Source organism: Vombatus ursinus, unplaced genomic scaffold (assembly GCF_900497805.2).
Source record: "Vombatus ursinus unplaced genomic scaffold, bare-nosed wombat genome assembly UNPS02004869.1, whole genome shotgun sequence".
NCBI classification, from domain to species: domain Eukaryota; kingdom Metazoa; phylum Chordata; class Mammalia; order Diprotodontia; family Vombatidae; genus Vombatus; species Vombatus ursinus.
Window position 1 is genome coordinate 12,234 of NW_020944647.1, and position 24,897 is coordinate 37,130.

The window sequence follows — 24,897 nt, forward strand, 5'->3', positions numbered from 1 at the left end:
GATGACAATATTCCACATAGCAAATTTCAGGTGAAGAAGGCTTTAGATAGAGAATTGGAGAGACAATCATGAGCTAAGTAACAACTGAATAAGAGAGGAAAATCCCTTAACATTTTTTCTGTGGTGAGCTCTATGTGTTGTTAAATTTAGAAATTATTACTATAGTGTCATTTTTAATTTTTTTATCCAGAAAATATTTGATCCTTTTTCAACTCTAAAATAAGTATGCAACTCTTAATTGATGGATCCAGTGAAGTCCAATGGGTATGGAATGTACTTTCCTTGAAATAAAAGAGGAGTAGGATAGTGTATTATAAAAATCATTTTACTACTCTTCTTTTCTGGTGACAGTTGTCAACTCACTTCACTACTTCATCCTCATCTACAAAGTGATAGGATAGGAATATGTGGTCACTGTGGTAATGTTCAGTTCTAGCTACATGATTCTGTGAATTTTTAATAAAGGACTACATTGATTCTCAACATTTCATGTCTTTGAAATAAAAGGATATTAGTGTAATGTTTGATGACATCATGCAACTGCATTATTTCAGGGCTCAGATTATCTACTGCTTCCTTTTTTCAGGTTCTTTCATTAATTGTGGCATCATATCTACTGAATCTCTGAAGATAAATGGTATCTAGTGAGCTGATCTTTGGTGTGGCATTCTCCTTTCAATGTGTCATTGGTTTTGTAGGGAATTCACTGCTGCTCATGTTCTATGCTTATATCTCCTTCAGAAAGCCTCAACAGAAGAAGCCAAAGGATTTGATTCTTGCTCATTTGGCTGTGGCCAATATGGTAACACTTTTTACTAGAGACATCCCAGAAATCTTGTTTTGTTTTGGAATGAGATATTTTTTAGATGATTTAGGGTGTAAGGCACTCATGTACATTTACAGTGTCGCCCGGGGACTTTCTATCTGCACAAGTCTTGTGAGTATGTTCCAGGCCCTCATCATCAGTCCCAACAACTCTGTGTGGGCTAGCATCAAAGTCAGAGCCCCCAAATACATTTTATGTTATTTTCTCTTTTTCTGGGTCACCAATGCATTGATCTACATCAGGGTCATTGAACTCGCTGAAGCACCCAAAAATGCTACAATTTCTGGCTATCGTTATGTTTCACATATTTTCATAGAAAGGTCAATAAAAGATGATCATCAACCTACTGTTGCATTTATTCTTGGGAAGAGTATTCTATACTCTTCATGACCTTATCTTTGACTTCCTTAAGGGCTTGTCTAGTACCCACATGGTGCTTCTCCTCTATAAACAAAGCAAGCAAGTGCAGCACATTTATAGCAGTAGTCGTTCCCTTAGATCCTTCCCTGAGGTCAAGGCCACACAGACCATCCTCTTGCCTGTGACCTGTTTCATTTAATTTTGCTGGCTCAACAACTATTTCATATTATATGTAACTTTTAATATTGAAAAAGATGCACAGTTGGAAACCCTTGCATGCTTTTTTGGTGGATGTTACCCTGCCCTCTCTCCCTTATTGCTGATTGGCAGTGAGAGTTGTATCCCAAAGCTTCATTGTATGCTTTGAAAGCCACAAAGGTCTCTGAAGGATTTTATGGATGGATTAGTCAACCCATGAATCTAATCTCTTCCCAACAACTTTATGAATTTCAGTATTCCCATCCTGATAAGAGTGTATAATTCAACAATGAGGACTTTGATAAAATACTACAAAAAAGTTTAACATCCTATAACCAAATTTGAAGGGAAATTTCTTTCTCTTTCACTCCTCAGTTTGGGAAAGATCAGCAGGAAGACTCATGAACTTTTCCATATACTTACACTAGATAACAGTTTTATCTTGGGTGAGTTATGCCACCATTATTGACCATATTATCCTTCATTGTAAAATGAAAGGATTAGATGAAATGTATGATGTCACTTCTACAAAGGCTACAAGAATACTTGTATTAAGTACATTGGAATGAATGTCCTCAGTATTGGGTTTGTTTCCTTGCTCTCATCAGCATCACTAAAAATAAGACTTAGGATTTCTTAGTAAATGCTGGGCACTGTGATAAGTGAAAAGGATACAAACAAAGCCACAAATATCATTCATTCCCTTAAGCAGAGAAAACATGTAAACAACTACTGTATTATTTAAAATAAATTTAAGTACAATCTCAGAAGGAAGATATTAGCAGTATGGTGGACTTCAAATGGCCTTTTACAGAGAAGGTGGGATTGTAGCTGAGTCTTGAGGGAGGACAGAGTAGCCAGGAGGTAGAGGTAAGAAGGGAGAGAACTCAAGGATAGGGGAACAACCAGGAAAAGGAACACCATCTGGAAATGTAGCATTTTGAGAAAAAAAACACCAAAATATCTAGTGTCACTTGTAATTGCATAGGATTAAAGGTTTTTAAATATTTGAAAAGATAGAAAGGGCCTAGGTTTTGAAGAACTTTGAATGTGAATCAAAGGATTTTGTATCTGATCCTGAAAGTTAGAGGGAGGCAATGGAGTTTATTGCATAGAATGTTTGACATGATCAGACATGGACTTTAGGAAGATAAATTTGATAACTGAGTGGAGGTGTAGGGACAGATTTGGGACAGGGAAATTAAGAAGTAGCCTACTGCAATAGTACAGGCATGAGGTGATCCATATGTGTATCAGGGTGGTAGCTTTTCAAGAGGTAAGAAGGGTAAATATTCAAGAGATATTAAAATAAAACCTAAAGCTTTGGGCAACATATTGTGTATGGCAGGGAAGAGAGAATGAGGAGTCATGGATAATATCTAATGCTGGCTTATGAGTCTGGTTAAGTGGGAGGATGGTGCTGTCTCCAACAGTAATAGGTTGTAAGAAAGGAAAGTTTGGAAAGAAAGATGGTAAGTTCAGTTAGGACATGTTGGGTTTAAGGTATCCATATTGACACCTAGTTCAAGACGTCTAATAATCAGTTGGAGATGTGAGTCTGGATGTTAGGAAAAAAGTTATGGGTGGATAAGTGAAACTGAGAAATATCAGCATTAGACATGGTACCTGAGTCACTGGGAGCTGAGATCATCTATGAAATCAAATATAAATTGAAGAGAAGAGGTCCAAGGACAGAGTCCTGTGAGAAGGCCAAGGTGATTGGAGATGATCTGGATGAAGATTAAGAAAAAGAGTTTAAGAAGAAGTGGTCATATAGGTGAGATGAGAACCAGGAGATGAAGTCATGAAAACCTGGAGAGAAGAGAGTGTCAATGAAGGGAGGGCAATTTTGACACCATTAGAAGCTGCAGAGGAATCCAGAAGAGTATGAGTATTGAGTATTGAGTATTGCCTATATGAGTATTGAGAAAAGGCCAGCAGATTTAACAATTAAAATATTAATAGAGAATACTTTTTGTTGAATGATGAGGTCAGGAACTAGAATTGTAGAGATATAAAGACAGAGAGAGAGGAAAGTAAGTGGACAATGATTTCTCTAATGTAGAATGTCTTCTAAAGAAGTTTAGCTGCAAAAGAGAGGAGAGATGTGGGAAAATTGATAGAAGGAATTGATGGACCAAGGAATGTTTGCTTTTTGTTTTTTTTTTTAACATGATGGAAACTTGGAGGGAATCATAACCTGTAACAAAACATTCAGTCAACAGGGTGAGATTGAGGAAAAGTGAAAGAGAATGATAGAGAGCACAATATATTACAGAAGCCATATTGAATGTCATCACTTGTGCACGGAGAGGAGTTTGCCTTGGCAAGGGGAAGGATTACATCGTTATGTGAGTCTAGCTCGAAGGAAGAGATATTGGCAAAAGGCATTTGAGTGATACGAGAAGAAGAGGAGGGAATAGCATGAAAGAGCTTTCAGTGAATGGCCTTTATATTGTCAGTGAAATATCAGGTGAGGTTCTCATCAGTGAGTGTGGAGTGTAGTCTCTCAGGAATAACAGGTTCCATAAAGGAAAGGGTGAAGTGGCAAAGACAAGTATTAAAACAGGGTGGAGAAAAGGTGAAATCTGTATTCAGTTATGAGACAATGTCCCTGTGAAAAATGTTCCCATGGGAAGAGAGATATTCTTTAATAGGACACAGGGAACTTCCAAGTGGCATAATCCACAGACATTTGATGCCTAGCATGTAGTGCCTCCATGGACAGCTTCTTTCCTAATTAGTATGGAATTTAGAACTCTGACAGGTGATTGACCCCCCACAAAGGTTAGTTGACCTGCACCAATAAAGCAGATTTCAGAACATATGGGGAAAGAAATAATCATGGAAAAGACAGAGGGTAATAATGAAGTGCATTAACAAACATTGAGATATTTTTTACCATGGGATAATATTTTTATATTCTCTGTTTTAACAATAACAGAAACTGTTTAGAAGAGGAAACTTAAAATACGTGCCTTAGAACCTTTAATTTTTTAAGGAATACAGAGATTAAAGAAGGCGTAAACAAGTATAATGTTCATTCATCAAATAATTAAATATCAAGAATAGATGAAAAGGAATGAGACTGAGAGTACTCACAAAGTGAAATAAATCCTGTTTAGAAAAAATATACAGGAAATTAGAAAAAACACTAACAAAACACATTGTAGAAGTTGGTGGGAAGAAGAATTTTATGTGTTTGCTTAACAGAAATAAAAGAGAGTAACAAGTAACTAGTTAAAAGGAAAAATAAATTAATAAATTAAGCAATATTGCCAAACTAGGGAGAAGGATAACAAGGTACATTTGTGATGGAGACAAAGAGAGCCTATAAGAATAGAATTGTCTTAACATAGATTAAGGAAAATTTCCTGAATAAGCAAATTACTGCCTTTACAACAGTAAATGAAACAAAAAATCCTAACCTAGAGAAAGACACAATATGAGAAACAAATGGGGAAAACATAAACCTTACTTTCACAACATTAAATATGCATTCATTAAATAATGACTAAAATCGAAAGTGACACTGAACAAGAAAATAAAATCCCACAATCTGCTGCTTTTACAACAAATACAGGCCAAAACAGACATATGGAAATTAATCATGAGGGCCTAGAAGAAAGTTTATTTTACATTTTGTATTAACTTATACAAAAAATTATGAGTTGGAACCATTCTATTGGGCAAAGCAAAACCAAAAATTTACAACATGCAGTTTACTCTAAAACGTGCATGTTAAAGCATGAAGAAAGCAAGCCAACTACTGAGTCAAATTTGTAAGATGAACAACTAGGTGTGTCTAGTTGAACCGTGGCTACTGAAGAAAAACCAGCAGGGATGGCAGCAATTACAAGTGTCTAAGTTAAGCTATGTGATGGTAGAAAGGCAGGTCATTCACAAAGGGGGTCTCAACCTCAAGGAGAAGGGAGAAAGTAACTGACATCCAATTGATCTCACAAGTACAAGTAGTAAGGTCCTCATGGTACTGTTTTTCACCAATTACTATCATGAATCTTTTATGGGAACTATCATCTGAGAGTCCAGGGAGGGAAATGGGAGTAGAGTAATTCATTTAAGAGATGTTTCCTGTAACCATTGCTTTTTCTCTTTGCCATCTATGACAAAATAAGGTGGTTTTCAGTCCATATTACTTGGTTTCTTAGAGAACAGAAATTGAAAACCCGTAAAGTAGAACAATATATAGTCCTGTTTTTATGATGTCACAGAGAAATATGGATAGGTAAGGAAAAACACAAGACAAAGAGTATTAATTCTTGTAAAGCCATGTAAAGTATACATACATGTAGAGTGTGTGTCACAATATACTTCATCCATGTGTATTCAAGTCTTTGGTAATGGAACAAGGGTTATGTATAGCTGCCAGGGTTATATTCTTAATGCATAGGTTTGACAGTATCACTAACCTGCTAAAATAAAATAATGAATAAAAAAATCCAGTGGTTGCCTTTTACCTCTAAGATGATATCCAAATCCAAATCAAATACAAATACAAATATCCATTGGTACATAGCTCCTACCTTCCTCACCTTCACACATTCTGTAATCAGTTGATCAATGAACTTCTTTAACCATATGTGTCAGGCACTCTTAAAGATACGGAAAAGTCAAACAGTTACAGTCCTCAAGGTGTTTAAACTCTTTCAGAGATGGCAACACATATAAGGTATACACAAAACAAACATACAAGGTAATTTGATGGATTGGAGAGGGGCAGAAGGTGGGGTTGGAGTATCAGGAAATACTTTGGGTAAAGATGGTGTTGGAGCTGTATCTCAAAGGAAATGAGTACTTCTTATTAAAGAAGAATTAGTAAAGTAAATTAGTAAATTAAAGAATTAGTAAAGTAAAGAAGAATTAGAACCAAAGGGAAAAACCACAAGACAGAAGAAAGAAACAAACAAAAAAGAGAAAATAGTCTACTTTGCTCTGCATTCAGATTCCATAGTTCTTTCTCTGGATATGGATTGCATTTTCCACCATGAGTCTTTTGAAATTGTCTTAGATCCTTGTATTACCGACAAGAGTTACAGCTATTGTTCAATTAAGTCTTCCCAGGTTTTTCTGAAGTCAACGTGATCATTATTTCTTGTGGAACAAATGTATTCCATTACATTCATACACCACAACTTGTTCAACCATTCTCTAATTGATGAGCATCCCCTCAATTTCCAATTGTTGGTCACTGCAAAGAATTACTGAAAATATTTTTGTACACATGAGTTCCTTTCCCATTTTTATGATCTCTTTTTTAAAGAAAAAAAGACAGAAATCTGGAAAATCAAGCAAGGATTAAAGAAATCCAGAAGAAAAAGTATTAGAGAAACAAAAAACAAAAAATTAAGCTGGTTCTTTGAAAAAAAAATTAGTAAAGTTGATAAGGCATTATTTAACCAACCTGATTAAAAAGATGGCAGAAAATAAAATAAATAAAATAAGAAAAATGAACAAAGAGAAATTACACCTCAAACAGAAGAAATGAAAAGTTATCTTAACAGAACTTACTCTGTGGAGTTACATGACAACAAAACTAAGACAAAACAAAGAAGATTAACAGAACATAAGAGATATTTTAAATAATCCAATCTCAGAAAATGAAATAGAACTACTTGTACAAAGACTACTAAAGGGAGGAGAAAAGGGTAAATCCTCTTCCTGATGGATTTAAATGATGTTTATTAAGGGAAAAACAAATTTAATATCCCTAATACAAAAATTATTTTCAAAATATTTAAAAACAAAGTACTTGGCTAAACTCCTTTTATGAGTCAAATACATTCCTATTATCAAGTTAAGGAAGAAAAAAGCAAAAAAAAAAGGGAAGATTATTTCTACTAAAGGAAAGAAAGAAGTTCTTAATAATGAAATCTATGCAAGCCTTGAACTGTGTATCTTTAGGGATTAATGAATTCCCCAACATAAGCATCATTGAAGGGAAGATGAAAAGTGATCTTTGAGGTCAATTTCAATTGCAATATTGCTTTTCTATGAAATACTGATTTTCAACTTTTCTTGTCTCTAACTGGTTATATGACCTCAGACCTCTCCGGGTGGGTAGTAATGTGATACAATGTAATAGGCATGAACACAAGAGTTTGGGGTATTTGTTTAAATCCCAACACTTCTGATACTTACTATGTGATATACGACTCTATGAATGTGACCCCAGGGCAAGTCTTTTCACCTCTGTGGTCCTCTTTTCCTCATGGATAAAATAGGGGAATTTGGCTAGACTACTTTCAAGTCTTTTCCAGTTTTAGGTCTAAGCCCTGACCATTTTGTGCTTACATTCTGAAAAAATCAGCAAATTGTGCAGTTAGATGGAGTAATTTCTAATATCATTTCTATCTCTAAAACCCTATAATTTGATGTCCCTTCACATATTTGAAGCTACAAAAAATGAGGCCACTGCCAGAGTTTGGATTCTGCCTAGTCATTTCATTCCATTTTGCATATTCCCCTAAGGCTAACACTACATGAGAAACAAACTAGCAACAAGCTGAGTCACACCAGAGTGATAGACTTATACCTACCATTTTTTCATGTGTGTGTTTTACTCTTACTATTACTGCTACTAGCTCTACTGAATATGAACACATAATTGGAAGCCACATTGTCAGGAAACCTATATGAATGACAAGGAATTTGGTTTAAAAAAAAAAGAAGCAGTGTATGAATTACATTTTACCACATGCTTCTTTGTTATACCCTGTAGGAAAAGAAACAAAAACATAGGCTGATTTTTAATAATTTCTAGTATATGTCATTTTTTAATTAATTAATTTTAGTTTTTAACAATCATTTCCATAAGCTTTTGAGTTTTAAATTTTCTCCTCTTCCCTGCCCATCTCACTTCCAAAGACAGTGTGTAATCTGATATAGGCTCTACATATACATTCCTATTAGACATATTTTCACATTAGTCATGTTGCAAAGAATAACTACAACCAATGGAAGGAACCTTAAGAAAGAAGAAACAAAAAAGGAAAAAAAGAGCAAATAGTATGCTATGATCTGCATTTAAACTCCATAGTTCTTTCTTTGAATGTGGATAACATTTTCCATCATGAGACTTTTGGAGATGTCGTAGATCCTTGCATTGATGAGAAGAGCTAAGTCTATCAAAGTTAGTCATTGCACAATTGACTGTTACTCTGTACAATGTTCTCTTGATTCTGCTCACTTAACTCAGCATCAATCTATACAAGTTTTTCCAGGTTTTTCTGAAGTCTGTTCATCATTTCTTATAGAACTATAGTTCTGTAACACTACGTGTATCCCTCTGTTTCAAATGAGTTTCTTGTAAACAACATATTGTAGGATTATGGTTTTTAATCTATTCTGCTATCCACTTCCATTTTATGGGAGAGTTCATCCCATTCATATTCCCTGTTATGATTACGATTTGTGTATTTCCCCCACCCCTGTTTATGTTTTTCTTTCTCCTTTCTCCATTTCCCTGCTCAGTAGACTTTTCCTTTTGACCAACACCTCCCTCACTTTGCCCACTCTTCTATCAGCTCTCTACCTTTTCTTTCTCTTTTCCCTTCCTACTTCTTCCCTCTCTTCCATCCCCCCTTCCATTTTCTTTCTCCTTTCACTTTCTTCTGCCTATGTGGCAAGTTAAATTTCTATACCTACCTGAGTACGTTATTCCTTCCTTGGGCCCTTTTCTGCTTCCTCTTTTACTATTCTCCCATTACAGCTTCTTTTCACCAATTCATTGGGTTTTATCATCATATCAAAATCAACTTAAACCCAAATATATAAATCCCTTCTAAATGTCGTAACAAAGATACAGTTCTCAAGAGTTATAAGTAACATCTTTTCATGTAGGAATGTAAACAGTTTACACTTATTGAATAACATGTTTTTCTTTTCTCTTTCCTGTTTACCTTTTTTGCCTCTCTTGTATACCTTTTATGCCTTGTCTTGTATTAGAAGATCAAATTTTCCTTTGAGCTCTGATCTCTTCATCAGGAAAGTCTGGTAGTCCCCTATTTCATTGGATGTCCATCTCTTCCCCTGAAAGATTATGCTTAATTTTGCTGGATAGTTGATCCTTGGTTATAATCTAAGCTCCTTTGCCTCACAGAATATCCTATTACAAGTCCTTTGATCTTTTAATGTAGAAGCTGCAAGGTCCTGCATATTTCTGACTGTGGTTACATGATATTTGAATTGTTTCTTTCTGGCTGCTTGCAGAATTTTCTCCTTGACCTGATAATTCTGGAATTTGAATATTCCTTGGTGTTTTCAATTTGGTATTTCTTTTAGGAGGTGATTGGTTAATTCTTTCAATGACTATTTTACCCTCTGGTTCTAGGGCCTCAGGGAAGTTTTCCTTGATGATTTCTTGAAAGATACTGTCTAGGCTCTTTTTTTCATCATGGCTTTCAGGTAGACCAATAATTCTTAAGTTATTTCACCAGGATCTATTTTCCTGGATAGTTGTTTCTCCAATGAGGAATTTTACATTTTCTTCCATTTTTTCATTCTTTTGATATTGTTTTACTGATTCTTGATGTGTCATAGTGTCATCAGCTTCCAATTGCCCAATTCTAATTTTTTATTATTTGTTTTCTTCAGTTAGCTTTTGCACCTCCTTTTCCATTTGACCAATTTTACTTTTTAGGGAGTTATTTTCTTCAGGGTACTTTTTTCCATTTTGTCAACTGTATTTTTAAATGGATTGTTCAATTTTTCTTCTACCTCCTTTATTTGACTTTTAAAATTCTTTTTTAATTATATTGTAAGTAAGAATTAGAACCAGTAGGAGGAACCACCAGAAAGAGGAAACAAAACTCAACAGAAGACAAAAACATAGCAAATAGTATGCCTCGATCTGCATTCAAATTCCATAGCTCTTTCTTTGCATGTGGATAGCATTTTCCATCACGAGGCCTTTGGAGAGTCTTAGATCCTTGTATTGCTGGGAAGGGTTAAGTTTATCAATATCAGTCTTTGTACAGCATGGCTGTTATTGTGTACAACGTTCTATTAGGTCTGCTCACTTCACTCAGCATCAGACTATACAAGTCTTTCCAGGTTTTTTTGAAGTTTACCTGCTCAACATTTCTTATAGCACAATAATATTCCATTACATTCATATACCACAACTTGCTCAGGCATTCCCCAATTCATAGGCATCCTCTCAATTTCCAGTTCTTTGCCACCACAAAAAGCACTGCTATGAATATTTTTGTACATGTGGGTCCTTTTTCCATTTGTACGATCACTTTGGGATATAGCCCTAGAAGCACTATTGCTGGGTCAAAGGGTATGTACATTTTGATAGCCCTTTAGGCATAGTTCCAAATTGCTCTCCAAAATGGTTGGATCATTTCACAACTCCACCAACAATGCCTTAGTGTTCCAATTTTCCCACATCTTCTCCAACATTTATCATTTTCTTGTTTTGTCATCTTGGCCAATCTGATAGGTGTGATGTGGTACCTCAGAGTTGTTTTGATTTGCATTTCTCTAATCAATAGTGATTTAGAGCATTTTTTCATGTGACTATAGACGGCTTTAATTTCTTCATCTGAGAACTGCCTGTTCATATCCTTTGGCCATTTATCAATTGGGGAATGACTTGTATTCTTATAAATTTTACTCAGTTCTTTAAATATTTTAGAAATGAGGCTCTTATCAGAGACACTGGTCTCATCAGTTTTGGCTTAAGAAGGGAGTAATATAATCAGTTAGGTATAGCAATCTAACTTGCCCTGTAGGCAGTAGGAGGGAAAAGGGGAAAGAAAAGGGAGGGAGGATAGAAGGGAGGAAAGAAGCAGTAAGGGTAAAGGGGAAGAAAAGCGAAAGGGCTAATAGAAGGGAGGAGGGACTGAGGGAGGCAGTGGTCAAAAGCAAAACACTAGTGAGGAGGGAAAAGGAGAAAGGAGAAAGAAAAGCATAAACAGGGAGAAAAGGATGGAGAAGAAGACACAAATAGTAATCATAACTGTGAATATGAATGGGAGAATGGCAGAATGGATTAAAAACCATAATCCTACAATATGTTATTTAGAGGAAAAACATTTGAAAAAGAGTGACACACACAGGGTAAAGTTAAAAGGCTGGAGCAGAATATATGATGCTTCAGTTGAAGTAAAAAAAAGCAGGGGTAGCAATCCTGATCTCAGACAAAGAAAACCAAAAATAGATCTTATCAAAAGAGATTAGGAAGTAAACTACATCTTGCTAAAAGGCACCATAGACAATGAAATGTCATTACTAAACATATATGCCCCAAGTGATGTAGCATCCAAATTCTTAGAGGAGAAGTTCAGGGAGTTACAGGAAGAAATAGATAGCAAAACCATACTGGTGAGGGACCTCAACCTCCCCCTCTCTGAACTAGATAACCACAAAATAAACAAGAAAGAAGTTAAGGAGGTAAATAGAACATTAGAAAAGTTAGGCATGATAGACCTCAGGAGAAAAGTGAATGGGGATAAAAAGGAGTATACTTTTTTCTTGGAGGTATATGGCACAAAAGTTGACCATGTACGAGGGCATAAAAACCTCACAATTCAATGCAAAAAGGCAGAAATATTAAATGCATCCTTTTCAGATCATGATGCAATAAAAATTATATACAATTAAGGGCCATGGAAAGATAGATTAAAAAATCATTGGAAACTAAATAATCTAATCCTAACAAATGATTGGATCAAACAACAAATCACAGAAACAATCAATAACTTCATTCAAGAGAAGGACAATAATGAGATAACATACCAAAATTATGGGATGCAGCAACAGCAGTTATTAGAGGAAGTTTTATATCGACTTAATGCTTAGCCTGCCATCTTGGCTCTTGGAAGTCTAAATAGGTGACTTTTAAACATTCAGTCTGTGGGCTGATAGTCCCAGGAGCAGTGCTCCTGCTACTGCTGCCACTACTGCAGTTGATTCAGTCATTCCCAAGGCCTGTTCCTATTTGTCTGGTGCAGAGGCTATATTGGCACACCCTGCAGTCCTGAGATGGACTCACCTCTTTCTCACCCATTTCTGACAGACTCTTCCTACTGACCTTCTAAGTGGTCTCTGGCATGTGTGGGCAGAGAAGATTGAAACTTACCATTGCTGGTGGTGATTTAATCCTCCAAAGCCTGCTCTGACTTTGCTTAGGCTGGGTCTGTGCTGTGCCCTGTGTGCTGGAGGTTCCTCTCTCAGGCTGGTGCAACATGCCTTTCCTGTTGACCCTCCAAGTTTCTTGGGCTGGAAATCTCCCTCACTCTGTCTCTTGGTGGGTTCTGCCACTCTAGAAATTGTTCACAGTCACTTTTTAGAGGCATTAGAAAAGATTTGGGGGGGAACTCAGGCAAGTCCCTGCTTTCACTCTGCCCTCTAGGCTCTGCCTAGGAAGATGAGATTTTAGTTGGAACTTAAAGATGGCCAGGAAAGACAGTAAGTGGAAATGAGGAAACAGCATGGCAGCCAGCCAGAGAAAATGCTCAAAACCAAGAGATGGAATATCTTGTTTGGGAAACAGCCAGAAGGCCAGTGTCAGTGGACTGAAGTGTAAGTAGTAGAAAATAAAGTATAAGAAGACTGGAAAAGTAGGAGGGGGCTAGGTCATGAATGACTTTGAAAACTCAACAGAAGATTTTGTACTTGATTGTGGAGGCAATAGGAAGCCATTGGAATATATTGAGTAGGGGAGAGAGCAGTATAGAAAAGTCCCTGTAGTGGCTGAATGGAGAATGAATTGGAGTGGGGAAAGACTTGAGGCAGGCAGACTCACCAGCAGCTACTGTCATAGTTGAGGTGTGAGATGATGAGGACCAGCACCAGAAGGGTGGAAGTGTCAGAGGAGAGAAGAGTATGCGTTGAGTTCTAGAGGTGCTGGGAACCCAAAATTCAAGGGCAAATGACAGAAGTTCTACCTCAACTGTATTTGATTCAAGCCTTCTTTCAGGCAGAGATAAGGTTTATTAGAACACCAGGTCAGTGAGGGTGGGTAATATTTTAAGAATCTGCCCTATTGGCTAGATTTTAAGAATTTGAGCCTTTGTAATAAGAATACAACTGGGCCAGATTCCTAAGAAATCTGAGCATAGACATCATCTTTCAAGAAGTTATCAAGGAAAACTGTGGTGATATTCTAGAACCAGAGGGTAAAATACAAATGGAAAGAGTCCACTGATCACCTCCTGAAAGATATCCCAAAATGAAAATTCCCAGGAATATTATAGCCAAATTACAGACCTGCCAGATCAAGGAGAAAATACTGCAAACAGCAAAAAAAGAAACAAATCAAATATGATGAAGACAGAACAGAAGACAGCATAACAGAAGATTTAGCAGCATCTACATTGAAGTATCTGAGTGCTTGAAATATACTATTCTAGAGGACAAAAGGGTTGCATTATAGTCAAGAATGACCTACCCATCAAAACTGAGTAAAACCCTTCTGGGGAAAAATGAATATTCAGTGAAAGAGAAGACTTTCAGGAATTCCTGATGAAAAGACCAGAGCTGAATAGAATGTTTGACTTTAACAATATGAAAAAGAAGCATTAAAAGGTAAACAGGAAAGATAAATCCTAAGGGATTGAATGAGGTTAAAATGTTTACATCCCTTCATGGAAAAATGATATTTTTAACTCCTAAAAACTTTCTCATTATTAGGGTGATTAGAAAGAGTATGCATAGACAGAAAGCAGAGGTGTGAGTTGAATATGATTGTATGATTATCTAAAAAATAAAATTAAGGCATGAGAAAGAATATGCTAGGAGAAGGGAAAGGGAGAGGTATAATGGGATAAGTTATCTGACATAAAAGTTGCCTGAAAGAGATTTTGCAGTGGAGAGGAAAGTGAGTGTAGCTGGGAGGGAAGCTCATGAACCTTATTCTCATCAGAATTGACACAAAGAGGGAATTATAAACTCTTTCATTCAGGTGCATAAATCTGTCTTACCACACCGGAAAGTAGGATGTAAAAGGGATGAGAGAAAGGGTGGGGGCAGTTGATAGAAAGGAAGGTAGCTGGGGAGAGATAAATGTTAGAAGAATGACACTTTTGAGAATGGACATGATAAAAGGAGAGAAGGAATAGGATAAGATGGTAGGAAATGGGATGAAGAGAAATACATAGTTGTGGCTCATTACTGTGAAAACAAAATTTTTTTCAATGAGTTTCTCTGCTAAGGACCTCACTCCTCAAACACTGAGAAAACTGAGTCAAATTTATAGAAAGAAGAGCCATTCTTCAATTGATAAATGGTCAAAGTACAGGAACAGGCAGTATTCAAATAAAGTCATCAAAGCTATCTATAACCATATAAAACATGCCATAAATCACAATTAATGAGAGAAACTCAAAATAAAACAACTGTCAGCTACCTCTCACCTGTCAAATTGACTAATAAGATAGTAACTGAAAATGACAAATGTTTTAGGTGATGTGGAAAAATTAAAACACTACTGTTGGCAAAGTTGTATCCTGATTCAATTATTCTGGAGTGCAATTTGAAACTCTGCCCAAAGAGCTTATAAAACCATGCATACCCATTGAATAAGCAATAACACTACTAGGTCTATATCCCAGAGATCATAAATAAGTGAAAAGGGCTTACACGTATAAATATTTAAAGCAGCTCTTTCTGTGGTGGCAAAGAATTAGAAATTGAAGCAATGTCCATCAAGTAGGAAACGGCTGAACAAATTGTTGTATATGATTGTGATGACATACTATCATACTATTGTGCTTTAAGTAATGTTGAGCAGGATATTCTCAGAAAAACACAGAGACATGAACTTATGCTGAGTGAAGTGAGCAGAACCAGGAGAACCTGATAACAGTAATAGCAATATTGTATGATAATCTACTATGAAAAACTTAGGTATACTCAGCAATACAGTGATCTAAGACAATTTTGTAGGACTTATGATGAAAGGTGCTGTGCACCTCCCAAGAAAGAACTGCTAGAACCTGAATGCAGATGAAAGATCCATTTCTTTACTTACTCTATTTTTCTTGATTTTTTTCTCTCTGTTTTCTTTCATAGAATAACTTAAATGGAAATGTGTTTTGCATGAGTACACATATATGATCTATGTCAAATCACTTCCCTTCTCAATGAGGAGGCAGGAGAGGGAGGAGAGAATTTGGAATTCATAATTTGAAAAAGAATGTTAAAATTGTTTTTATGTGTAATTGGGAAAAAATAAAATATTAAATAAATAAGACCTGTCTAAGCCTGAGGTCTCCTCTGAAGCCCAGGGGCTTTATGGATCATTCAGAGAAGGCTATGGAGGCAAACTCTAAAGAGAACTCTTGAAGATCAGTATCTGCTTGGGATATTTCAGTCATCTCTATGCATGTTACTGTGGGTAGAGCCAACAAGAGACCATCTGAGATACTCAAACTATCCCATGCAGACAACACCAAACAGTATTGAGTCTTTAGGAGTTGTGTAAAATATATTTCTATTCTAGGGATAAAAGGAAGGATAATGGAGAAATCCATCACACTAAGTCCCCTTATAAAAGCCCTTGTATTTTCTGTGAACGTGGCCAATGGCACTTGATAATTTATGATAGCCAACTGGGAACTAATCATCATTATCATTATCATTATCATCATCATCAACAACAACAAAAAACTATATAGTTTGTATATATAAATATACAATGCCTATTGTTCTTACTTATTTCATTACAACCCTCCAAAGCCTGATTTCTTTTATCAAGAGAAAAGAGACTGAGTGAGTTAAGTAAGTAGGGAAAGAATCAAGAAGAAAGGAATCAAGGAATGGAATAAGCACAGAAAGTAGAAAGGAAGGAACCAAGAATTACTTGCCTATTACGTGACAGGGACTGAGCTAAGTGCTTTAAAAATATCTCATTTTATCATCACAACATCCCTGGAAGGCAGGTGATATTATTATTCCTATTTTACAATTGAGGGAACTGAGGCTTAAGTGACTTGCTTAATGACACATAGATAGTGTCTAACACCAGATTTCAACTCAGGTCTTCTTGGCTCTAGACCCAGTGCTCCAGTCACTGAACCACATAGGTATCCTTAGGCCCATGTCTGTAACTATTCCTGACCTCATCCGTGTTGTAGAACAGCTAGCCCAAGTTAAGGATAAAGCCACAGTGGCAGAGCCCATCTATCAGAAGGTAGTTCATATCAATGTCAAAAGATGGGAAATCACTCCTAAAATAATCCATAGTTCAGTTGGCTCAGTCAAGTTTGTGGGAATACAGTGAGTTGGCCAAGGACAGACCAGAACAAACTGTTGATACTCCCTCACCAAGTGGCTCAGGAGTGAGAGGACTTAGGTTCAAATCCTGTCTCTGATGCTTCTTACCAATGTGACCTACAGCAAATGACAAAAATTAATTTTTCCTCAATTTCTTCATCTCTCAAATTAAGTGGTTTGACTTAAATCACTTTGAAATATCTTCCAGTTTTATGGGATCATAAGAATGATATCAGAGGAATAATAGAGGATGTATGGTAAGCAGAAAGACCAGAGTTAGAGATACAGATTTTTCGTATCATTCCAATTAGAAATAAAATTTTCATTTTAGTTCTGCTCCCTATTTTTTGAGACTAACAAAGGTGACAGTTGACTGTGTTCCCTAATTCTTATGAACTCCATTTTCCCTAGTTAAAATCAAACTCTTCTGTTACAGCAATTAAACTTCAAATGCTTTACCTCCCAAAGAGCAACATGTCATTTGAAATGAGCAATTTCATGAGTTGATGGTGTAGATGATTTGTATATATTGAATTTGCACATATTACATCATGATTATCATTAGGGTTAGGTTAAGACTCTCATTTCAGATTCTGTCAAAGTCCTTCATGGTGACATGATAATCACAGTCCTGTTAAGAGGTGAGCTCATCTAGTATGCTTCTCTATAATTTGGCCCCAGTCATTGTTCTCCAGGCCCAGGCTCTCCAGGTCCCTCAATATAACAGCACCAAGGTTCTTATAACTTGAATCCTAGGAATTCCTCTAAGCCCCATTGAATGTCAGTCTTCACAACTAAAACAAGGATACCACAAGGATTCAGTAAGTGGCTCTTTATTCCTCAGGTTTTGAGATAGGGCAAGGTTAGCGAAGAGATCTTTAAAAATCTCCTTTTTTGTCTCCTCATATTTCATTGCTGCATCTATATGTCTGTATATAATATATGTTATTTTTTGTTATGCTTTTTTGCCTTTTCTTCATTTTTTTATATAATATGTATTTAGAAGTGATTATTAACAATGGAAATATACAACATAATCTCCATTTATTTTGTGTAATATATATATATATATATATCTCCTCCATTTCTATATAATATATACACAGGTATATGTGAATATATGTATGTTTCTCTGTGTATTATCTCACGTCCTATATATTTTCTATTTTTTCTTCTCATTTGCTACATTGTTTTTCTTTTTTATTCTTCTGTATATATTTGACTATACCTTATTTTTTTTTCCTACATAGTAACTATTATTTTTTTCTGTCGCTATTTCTCTTTCAGGAAAAACAAGAGATATTTAAATTTCTTTCCCTTTTAACTATCTCTACCCCTTTTATTATTTGTCATATAGTACTTTATTTCTTTCCTTTTCTTTGTTTTTTTTTGCATTTTCTTTTAGTTTCTATGACTCCTCTATCTTTTCTCCACTTCTCTGATGCCTCCACTCCTCCAAGTTATAAGTCATTAGATATTACCTCCACCATATCTACTTTCTCAACTTTTTTCTCCTTTCCTATTTTCAATTCCTGTTTAATACTTTTTTCCCTTTCTTTAACCTTCAGTTCAGGGATTGATTATTTGATAACCTCTCTTCTCCTGTCCCCCTCCTCCCAAAAACAGTGCCTTCAATATATGGGATAATCACATTGGTTCTTTCCAGTTCTAAATTGTGACTTTTTAAACTCAGTGCATATGAGCTGTGTTTCATTTTACATACCTCTTAAGACCCTTCCTAGAACAAAAAGAAGTTTTATTTGCAATTTAAAAAAACTGTGAGTGCCTTTTTGTAGCACAGGTCAAACTTTGCTTTCTCTTTAGATGACATGTACAAAGAGAAAATCAAACAATAAGTGTTTTGTTGTATTTTTTTTTTCCATTTAACAGGTGAGGAAATTAGACCCAGAAAGGTCAGGCAAATAAGAAGCTCAAGATTACAGAGCAAATTTTCAGTTGTTATGAAAAGATTCCAAGTTCCATTACTGTTAGTATAGGTCTCTTATTCTAACCTTTATTTCTAAGAAGTTTAGATTTTTTTAAAGCTAACTAGACAGTTTATAATATATAGCACATTTTAGAAATGTCTTCCGCCATCTCTTAATACTTCAGACAAGGAGATTTGGAAATGAACCAGGAATACAGCATGCTCTGAGTTTTCATTATGCTCCTTTGTCAATGTACCCCATCACTTTTCAGACTGCATTAATGATTGCTTGAAAAGGAAGTTGAGAGTCTTGTTTTAACTTGTACAGCATCTCTTGGGAAATTTTAACTGTCAAATATGAGACTTCTGTTGAATTTCCCCTTAATACTGCTGTTTTCATTCCTGAAAGATACTAGTTGGTTATATAATTTTCCATTACTATAGAAACCCAATATAGGCTCTATATATTTTCCTTTTTTTTTTAGTCATTACTTCATTACTCCATCTTATCTATTGTTACACATTTTTCTTTTCCCTTTTCCTTTTTCCATCATTATTTTTTCTTCTCCCTGAAAGTACTATTAACATAGCAAGTACTTTAACCAATTAATTCAATTTATTAATAGATTGTTATAATATTATTGATATTTCCGAACTAATCTTAGGTAGCCTTACACATCTCTTCAAAGGAAAATAATCTGAATCATTAAAAAGTCACATTTTAGCATTTTTTGCTTCCATTTACCCTATTGTTCCTTCAACTTACTGTTCTTTCCATGATTACTTCCCTTAGTTCTTATTGTTTTTAACAAATTCATCTTATATTTTCTTCAACGATTTCCTTACTGGACATTGTTAATTCTTCTCCATTTCATTCCTCTATCATTGTCTTCCCTCCTTTCATTCATGAATTGTGATCCTGTCCTTTCACCCACCCCTTCCTATTCTCTTTCTTTTATCGAGTCCACTCATGGGAGACGATTTTTCCATCAGTTTATTTTCAAGTTAATAACATATTTTGCTTTAGATGGTCTCATCTTTGTTTCATGGCCTGAAATATTTTTTTTGTTGTTGTTTTTAGCTTACAGGATAGAGAGTTTGGTTTTGAGACATAAAGATTTAGGAACAAGTCTTGCTACTGTTATATACTAGCTATGTAACCTTAAACAAAACCCTCAACCTCAAAATGTGCTAAGCAACTCCTTTCAATGCACTTTGTCTTTTGATTTGCAAGTTTAGAAGGAGTTGCCTTATTCATGAAATTGGCAGTTTACACCCATTCTTATTATGATGTACTTTGTAGGAATGATGTAGTTCCTCATGCACACCATGACCTCCAGGTCCTTGACCCCTCAATTCTTTCCCAGAGAATCACCCCTGCTCTAGCTACACTACCCTCCCTTTACTACCCTATCCCCTTGAAGAACCAACTTAACTCTATCTTATTCTTTTCTCTTGAGTCCCTTGCCCCTTAGCTTTTTTCTGTTATTTCTGGCCCAAACCTTTGTTGTGTATTGGTCCCAAAGTCTTCCTTCCCACACACATGCTTCTGAAGAAAGTTGTGAAAAACAAAACAAAATATGCTGAAACTGTGTTGATTGGACCCACTATAAATCTGCTCAGTAAATTCAATTGGTCAATAAACACAACTAGGCCCTGAATGCTGCATGGCAATCCTTTTATTTTTCCCTAATTAATTCACTATCTCAGTCATTATGGCAGCTCTTCTAAAACTCTTTGTCCTTTTTGATCTTCTTGTGCTGTCTTATTCCCCTCCCCTCTCAGCTGAGAAACTTATTTCATACTTTACTGAAAACTGTGAAGACATTTCCTAATAACTCCCTCTTCTGTTATCCTAATTTCATATCACTCATATGCCTTCTGATACTTCTTCACCTTTATCTCACTTAACGAGGTGGCCCTTTTCCAACTTATCTTCTCCAGCAGATTTCCCTCAATCATTATATTTTCTCACTTATGTCTCTCCCTATCCACTAACTATTTCTCTATTGCCTGTAAACATACTTATGTCCACCCAATGCTCAAAAATTCCTTACTCTCTGCATCCAAAGACTCTCTCTATCATTCTCTTTTTTGGCTAAATGTGTCTCCTTTCCTTTACTTTAAATTTCTTTTTAAGTCATTGCAATCTGACTTCTTACTTCAACATCAAATGAAATATGCTCTCCTCAAAGTTATTAAAAATTTCTTAGTTGCAAAAAATGAATGGTCTTTTGTCAATCATTATCTTTCTTGACATCAGCCTTTGGCACCGCCAATCACTTTCTTGATACAGTCTTTTCTCTAAGTTTTCAGGAACCTGGTTCTCTTCTGAACTATCTAATGACTCTTTCTTGGTTTTTTTTGCTAGATCTTCATCTAAGTCATGCCTACACATCTTGAGCAGTCCATAGGGCTCTGTCCCAGAACCATATTTTCTGCTCCCTCTATATTATTTCACTTGGTTATCTCATCAGCTTGCAATAATTCAATTAGTATTAGTTTGCTGAACATTCTCAAGTCTACTTTTACAACCCTATTCTCTCTCTTGACTAGCAACAGTCTTCCATATCAAATTGCCTATTAATGATCTCAAATTGGTTGTTCCATAGATATCAAATTCAACATATCCAAAGGTGAACTTACTACATTAACACAAAACCCACCCCTTTCATAACTTCTCTCTTTGTTTTGGAACTAAAACCATTCTTCTAGGCACACAGGCTGGTCACCTAAGTGTCACCCTCGGTTCCTTATTCTCATGCCCCATTTCTAATCTGTGGTAAAATCCTTCACATTTTAACTTCTTAACATCAATTGCATATATATCCTCTCTTTTCTGTCACTGCCAACATCTTGGTGTGAGCTTTCATCACCCCATGCCTGGACTATTACAATAGCATGAAGGTTTGTTTCCATATTTCAACTCTCTCCAAACTTCAGTCCATGCTCTACTTAGTTCTCAAAATAAACTTCCAAAGTGCAGATCTGACCACGTCATCCCTGCCACCTCCTACTCAGTAAAACTCATGGGCATTCACAAGGGCATTCAGTGTACTTTATAACTTCTTCCGTCACACCTTTCTGATCTTTTTAAAACCTATACTCAACTTCCCCAGGCACCCTGTGGTCCATCGACATTGACCCTCCTGCTCTTTCTTGAACAAGACATTGCATCTTCAAACTCTGGACATTATCTTGTATGTAGCTTGCTTGCACATTGCTTTTTTTTTATGCATTGTTTCACCTTAGATTCTAAAGTTCTTGAGACCAAGGACTATCATTTGGCTTTTTTTTAAAAATCCACAACATGTAGTACATTGCCACACAGAAGGTATTTGAAAAGGTTTATTGACACACTAACTAAAGTTAAAAAGGTGATTTAGAAATTCTGCTATTCTAATGACCACTCAATCTAATTAAGAATTTGAAAAATCTGCAAGGAAGTAACATCATAGGACTATTTCAAACAATCAGTAATAGAATAAAGATCAAACATGAGCATTTAAATGATCAAATAAGGGCACAAAATGTGAATTGTATGCAAAGTAACAACATAGGAAGAATTTTTCCAGATTAATGAGATAAAAATACAAGTCAGGACAATATTTTGTTCCTGAAACAGAGTCAGGAAATGATTTAAAATAGGACAGTCACTCTATACATATAATTTAAGTAAAATAAAATGGATCAAAATAAATCAAATCAAATTTGTTCTCTGGAGTTTAACAAACTCTCCTTTTGATTCAGTGCCACTATAACCACCTTCCTCAACTTCCTCAAAAGAAAATGAGAATGATACAGATACAACCAATATCACCTCGATGACATTACTGACTTTGAATGAATTTAGGAGAGTATGTTGAAAACAAAAATCCAGATGACTTCTTTCCACATGGCAAATAATTATATGACAATTGTGATCACTTCAAGGATAGACCATTTCAGGTTAGGAGAGCTTCAGGTAGAGAGATGGAGAGACAATCATGAGCAAAGTGAAAATCGTGTAAGAATGGAAAATCCATTAACATTTTTTTCTGTGGTGAGCTCTTTGAGTTGTTAAATTTGGAAATTATTACTATAGTGTCCTTTTAAATTTTTTTCATCAAGAAAATATTTGATCCATTTTCAACTCTAAAATAAGTATACAACTCTTAGTAGATGGATCCAGTGAAGTACAATGTGTATGGAATGTACTTTCCTAGAAATAAAATAGAAGTAAGATAGTGTATTATAAAAATCATTTTACTGCTCTTTTTTTCTGGTGACAGTTGTCAATTCACTTCACTTCCCCAAACTTCAGATTCATCATCTACAAAGTGATGGGATTGGAATATGTGGTCAGTGTCATAATGTCCAGTTCTAGATATGTGATCCTATGAATTATGATCAAGATCACATTGATTCTCAACATTTCACCTCTTGGAAGAAATAGGACAGTAGTGTAATTTTTGTGGACATCATGCAACTCCATTACTTCAGTGTTCAGATTATCTACTGCTTCCTTTTTTTAGGCTTTTCCATTAATTGTGGCATCATATCTACTGAATCTCTGAAGACAAATGATATCTAGTGAGCTGATCTTTGGTGTGGCATTCTTCTTTCAATGTGCCATTGGTCTTGTAGGGAATTCATTGCTGCTCATGCCATATGTTTATATCTCCTTCGGAAAGCCTCAACAGAAGAAGCCAAAGGATTTGATTCTTGCTTATTTGACTGTGGCCAATATGGTAACACCTTTTACCGGAGGCATCCCAGAAATCATGTTTTGTTTTGGAATGAGACATTTTTAGATGATTTAGGGTGTAAGGCACTCATGTACATTTACAGAGTTGCCTGGGGACTTTCTGTCTGCATAAAAAGTCTTGCGAGTATGTTCCAGGCCCTCATCATCAGTCCCAACTACTCTGTGTGGGCTAGCCTCAAAGTCAGAGGCCCTAAATACATTTTACATTATTTCTTCTTTTTCTGGGTCGCCAATGCATTGATCTACATCAGGGTCATTGAAGTCACTGAAGCAATCAAAAATGTCACAATTTCTAGCTATTGTTATGCTTCACATATTTTCATAGTAAGTTCAATGAGAGGTAATGATCAATTTGCTGCTGCATTTGTGTTTGGTATGACTCTTCAGGACCTTATCTTTGACTTCCTTATGGGCTTGTCCAGTACCCACATGGTGCTTCTCCTCTATAGACATAGCAAGCAAGTGCAGCACATTTACAGCAGTAGTCATTCCTCTAGATCCTTTCCTGAGGTCAAGACCACACAGACCATCCTCTTGCTTGTGACCTGTTTCATTTTTTTCTATTGGCTCAACAACTGTATCACCTTACATGAAACTTTTAAATTTGAAAAACAAGTTGAGTTGGAAACCCTTGCATGCTTTTTTTGTGGATGTTACCCTGCCCTCTCTCTCGTTGCTCATTGGCAGTGAGAGTCACATCCCAAAGCTTCATTGTATATCTGGAAAGGCACAAAGGCCTCCTAAGGATTTTATGGATGAATTAGTCAGCTCATGAATCTAATCTCCCTCCAACAACTCCATGAATTTCAGTGTTCCAGTCCTGGAAAGAATGGATTGTTCAACAACTAGGAATTTTATAAAATACCACATGAAAATTTAGCATCCCACAATCAAATTCCAAAAGGAATTTCTCTGTCATCCCTCAGTATGAGAATGATCAGCAGAAATACTCACATCCTTTTCCATGTACTCATATTAGATAACTCTTTTATCTTGGGTAAGTCATGTATTGGTCACATTATCCTTCTTTGTAAAATGAAAAACTTGGACAAATGTATAATGTCACTTCTACAAAGGCTAAAGGAATATTGTATTAAGTACATTGGAATGAATGCCAACCTATTGGGTTTGCTTCCTTGTTCTCATCAACGTCACTAACAATAAACTTAGGATTGCTTAATAATTACCAGGCACTATCATTAAATGCGAAGGATACAAATAAAGGTAAAAATATCATTTGTTCTCTCAAGTTGGGAAAATTTTTAAACAACTACTGAATTATATGAAATAAATATTCCATGTAAATAGGTGCAATCTCAGAAGGAAGATATTAGCAAGTATGGTAGACTTCAAATGGTCTCTTGCAGAGAAGGTGGGATTGCAGCTGAGTCTTGAGGGAGGACTGAGTAGCCAGGAGGTAGAGGAAAGAAGGGAGAGAACTCAAGGATAGGGGAACAACTAGGGAAAAGGAACAACACCTGGAAATGTAGTATTTTCAGAAAGGAACATCAAGATGTCTAGGGTCACTTGTAAGTGCATAGGATGAAAGGTTTTTAAAAATCTGAAAAGCTAGGAAGGGCCTAAGTTTTGAAGAAC

General features: G+C 35.8%; 2 pseudogenes; both read left to right on the plus strand.

Moving 5' to 3' along the window:
• Positions 1 to 634: 634 nt before the first annotated feature.
• LOC114028294 lies at positions 635 to 1,604 on the plus strand (annotated as a pseudogene).
• Positions 1,605 to 23,116: 21,512 nt separating this feature from the next.
• Positions 23,117 to 24,076, plus strand: LOC114028256 (annotated as a pseudogene).
• Positions 24,077 to 24,897: the final 821 nt, after the last annotated feature.